Genomic DNA, 4,657 nt, shown 5'->3' with positions numbered 1-4,657 from the left:
TGAAGATTTGGATCCGGGACCTCATACTTGTCAAATGATTAAAATAATAATTATGAAAATATCAGGTTGTGTTTCTGCAACATATCCTGCACAGTATGCCATTTTTTTCTAAAAATACAGTAGATTGTACTTAATAAAAATGTACAATTCACCACTGGTATAAACAGATGTGTGCTGTGTTTGCCTTTGTAAGCATTTGTTAAAAAAATAAGTTCACAATATGATAAAAAACACAAAAAGCACAAACGTAATAATATAATGATACAAAATCAATACTAAATCATAAAGCCAATTAAGTACCTATCCTTTGAAAACAGTGACATTTGTATCTACTTTTGAATTACAAATCAGACAGCGTAGTCCCTTAATTCAAAGATAAGATATTTGCCAAAACAAGACAACCAGATGTTAGCTGAATTCGGAACAAGAGCCTCTGCTTCATTGTTTATTGAGCTTTTGATCAACGTCTGAGTGAAAAAGATTTGCTATTTTAACTATTTGATTAAAGTTCACAAAAACACCTTTCTTCGAGCTGGAGTCGAAACAGCGACTTAAGGATTCCAAACTGTTTCTAATACAATCAGCCACGCTACCAACTGAGCTATCGAAGGGATTTAAAGTGCTCTTCTCTGGCACATATTGCCCAATGTAGTGAAATATTCCGGGTACTTAAATTCCAGTTCGACATCAAGTTTCCAACTCGTTTCCTTAGTCTTGTTTACCTTGAATTTAAGCCACAAACCAGGATTCTACTGTATAATCTTCCGGGGATGTTACAAAATGTTTGATGGGGCATCCATCATTACAGGTGGAAATCCACTCCTTTTATTTTCCTCGAGGCATCATATTAAACATTTCATTTGGATCGAGAAGAGGATCACCATGAGAGACAGAACAAACTGTTTGATTCCGTCTTTATTGGGAACTGAATCACAGCTAATGCATGTAAAGCCTTCAGTATGCGATAGTGAGAGCTCAGTTATGCCAGGGAGTGGGAGTGAAGAGAACTGAACTGAAATTTATTAAATTCATATTTAAATAGAGTGTAAATCATCAAAGTGTTCTGTCACTTAAAACTTATTACAACACTACCAGGAGTGGGGATTGAACCCACGTGGACATTTGTCCATTGGATCTTACATCCAACGCCTTAACCACTCGGCCATCCTGGTCTACAGCAACATGCTCTTCAGTTGTTTAACATTTAAATATGATTCAACAATTAAAAAAAAATTAAACCACGAAACCTCTTAGAGTTGCGAGAATACTTCCTTTGTGTATAAAATACATTGTGAATGCTTTCTCAGCCTTTACTTTTTCATTTTTATGACATTTTTTTGACCGAGCACGAATATTCTTTTGTCCATATCTTCCCAATGGAAGCACAGAACGCCGTCAAACCAAATGCATTTTAAAGACCAAGACTTGTGGATATTTCCACAGCATCTACATCAAACTATCAGTGGGCTAATTATCTTTTTTTAAACCTCCGGTTTTTCATCGATGCATAATTACGCACTTACTGGAACCTGGAGGACCGCTGTGTACAGACGTTCACAACGCAAGAAATACTGTTCAATACGGCTTCGTGCGAATAACCTGTATATGACCATAGGAAGCAGAACAGTGCAGTCTCCAATTACCCAGACTGTAAGCACAGGAATAAAGCTTTGTTTGATTTCTGAAACCCTTCCTTTACGCCCTGTTTTCATTCAGGTAAGGGTCAACTATATTGACAATACTACTGACAGCAGGAAGATTAAAATATTCTTTACTCAGCAGCTCATTAAAAACAGCTCCCATGATGTTCAAACCGATATTTTACACAGAACACTGACACAGCTTTGCGTTCTGAATCTCTTTTTCTCGTGCTTTTATTTAATATGGCACAATGCACTGGGATAGGGATATTCTGTTCACAAACCAATAGCATTTAAATCACAGCACCCACAATGCTGCAAGTAAGTGTTTTGCACACTAAGCAGGTCTTCTGACTTTTTCCAGCTTTGTTTTGGGTTGTGGAACCTTTATTTTTTATGATTTTCTGAAGATAACACTACAGGTATACACTGGGATAGGTGGGTCTTTTTCATGGCTCAATAGTAATTCAAATACAACAGCCACACTGCTGAAACCATATGTTTTACACACCAGACAGGGCCCCTAACCTCATACAACCTTGCTGTGGCTGTGGCCTCTTTCTTTATTTTTTTATGATTTTCTGAAAGTAACACTACAGGTAATACACTGGGACAGGTGGGTCTTCTTCATGGCTCAATAGTGTAGTGGTTTGATGGGTTTACTGAGACAATTATTAATTGTAACAGTAATCACGAGGTTGTTCGTTGTAGCTTTTAGAAAATAAATCGTCAGAACAACTAACAACGCACACACACGGGTTCAATACACGAGATACATTTATTAATATAAATTGTGCACCAAAGATATACTAGTCTGCCTGGATACGAGTGGCAGACCTTGCTGTGAGGGTTATCAATATACAAGGTATATAATCTCGAAGAGATGCAAACACAAAGAGATACACAACAGAGAATATATGTCAATATATATCGTTCGGTTACCAAATCGCTAACCAGTGTTATTACCCACTGTTACTCTAAACTCGGAAGTAAATACATTACTCATGAATTAAATTGATAACCACTTGTGTTGAGGTACAATTGAATTCTCGAGACGCAATGTAGAACATGGGGTTTGCTTATCCACTGTGTATGGATTTGGAATCTCCTGGCACGAACACCAAACCAGCTGACAGGCTCTGTTCCAGCCTCTGTTGCAGCGGTTGTCCAATGGGCATTGTGTCGGCGTCCTCTAGCTACCGGCCAACCAGTCAAGGTGCAGCTCAGAGTAGGACGGGCGGAGGAATCTGACTGCGGCGCACAGGGCAGTCGTTGCTCCGAGGGGATCTACCAGGAGTCCCGCTGGCTAGTAGAAAGTCTCTATGCAAAGAGTGTGACCGTGAGTCCTCACAAGTCACTCTTTTGCCTGGGAAGAAGCTGGTTCGTTCCCGGTCCAGCGCTGCTTCTGAATAAGCTATTCAGGTTGTCGACGAGGGTCCAACTGTAGGCTGCCGTTGATCAAGTGGAGCATTCACGTTGGTAGAATTCTGAGTACGTACGGGATCCTCGGCCTCGCGCTTAGAACAAAGTCCAAGTCCTTTTGCAGACAACAGCAGTTGTCACGTGATTGTCTCTGAGGATGCGCGAAAATGGCCAAGGAGAGCCCCGATCTGAGCTTGCGCTCCCTTTTTGACCAAGACCCAGATGTGTGCTGATTGGTTGAGAGTTTGGCGGGCATTGGAGACCCACGTGGTATTACCACGCCCTGCCAGTCCCTGATTGGTTGGTCAAGATGAGATATAAGTCACTTACTCTTGACACTTAGGAATGCAGTCCAGATGTCCATTCGGCACTCTCTAGACTGATAGGCACCAATGGATGACCATTGATCATGATAGCCAGGCTTAGCTAAGTGCATCCCCGTCTGGGAGCTTGTTCCTTATCAAAAGAAAACATCTTAAATCAGCCTGCATGAATACTTTCTCTGTGGCTGCACCACAGAGATGGAGGGTGAGATGGGGCCTCCTTTAGGACAGCATACCAACGCCTAATTCTGTCTTATTAACAAGCATTGCCGCTACATATCCCCCCTTTTTGAAGGTCACGAGGTCCTGAGGCGTTGTTGCCTTCAAAACAAAAACAGAGTTAAGTGATGTCTGTTGTACCACGGTGGATTCTACCACCCAATATTCACATTACCTCTCGAGAATTTGTACAGGAAATAGTGTTGGAAAGAACATTGCGTATACCTGCTCTCAGTTATAAGGTACATAGAAATGAGGCATCGGGCATCATCAATAGCCCTAGACCTTAAACTTCCGGCAGTTCACTATCAGTATCGGATAGCTCTGCAGCAGGCAGACGTTTGGGAGTGGTTACCTGATTTAGGTGATACACCATTGCTCCCTTTGTCTCATTCAAACTACCCCGCAAGGCTTTGATACAAGAGAACATTATCCAACACATTACCCCAGCCATGATCCAGCTACCCAGCAGCAGTGTAAAGATGACCACGTTTACTGTTCCCAGCGCCCCAGAGGATCCACAACGACTGTGCTTGGGACCTACCAGCGTAGTTTTTAAGTTTGTGTCGTTGAGAACAAATTCAAGTAACTGTACACCCTCAAGGCTTACTGTCTCTTGGATTCTCTCATCCAAGTCAACACTGTGTCCTCTGAAAGCGTCCTCAATCTCGAGTTCCGTTTCATACAGTTCTGACTCCAGGTGATATAGTGCTAAATCGTTGAGATGCACTATAGCTCCTTCAGAAACTTGTAGAAAAACTGTTTGGTTGGGTAGCTGCACTTCGGTAGCTATGTCATGTCTGTCATAGGTTCTTGTAACAGTTAACTGTGGTGTGCTGACCAGCCATATCTTTCCCACCTGCTCAACCTGGGGTTCATTAACCTCACTTTTGCTCGTCACTGTGGCTTTACACTTTTCAGTGGCAGCCCCCTTTCTGATACCACACAACCTCTGAGTTGTGTCCCTAAGGAATGGCTTACTTGGGCATACCCAGTGGATATCCTTGGTTGACATACACAGTTCCAGGTTTGGAACAAGGTACAAATTTGGAT

At 41.8% G+C, this 4,657-nt stretch overlaps 1 non-coding gene across 1 annotated transcript; it reads right to left on the bottom strand.

Moving 5' to 3' along the window:
- Nucleotides 1-1,089: 1,089 nt before the first annotated feature.
- trnal-uaa (transfer RNA leucine (anticodon UAA)) lies at nt 1,090-1,172 on the bottom strand. The gene has a single exon. It is a non-coding gene; the product is annotated as a tRNA-Leu (tRNA).
- Nucleotides 1,173-4,657: the final 3,485 nt, after the last annotated feature.

This window comes from Lepisosteus platostomus, chromosome 5 (genome assembly GCF_059453375.1).
Source record: "Lepisosteus platostomus isolate fLepPlt1 chromosome 5, fLepPlt1.hap1, whole genome shotgun sequence".
Taxonomy (NCBI): domain Eukaryota; kingdom Metazoa; phylum Chordata; class Actinopteri; order Semionotiformes; family Lepisosteidae; genus Lepisosteus; species Lepisosteus platostomus.
Note: the sequence above shows the minus strand (reverse complement) of the source record. Positions and strands in the feature narration are given on the sequence as shown.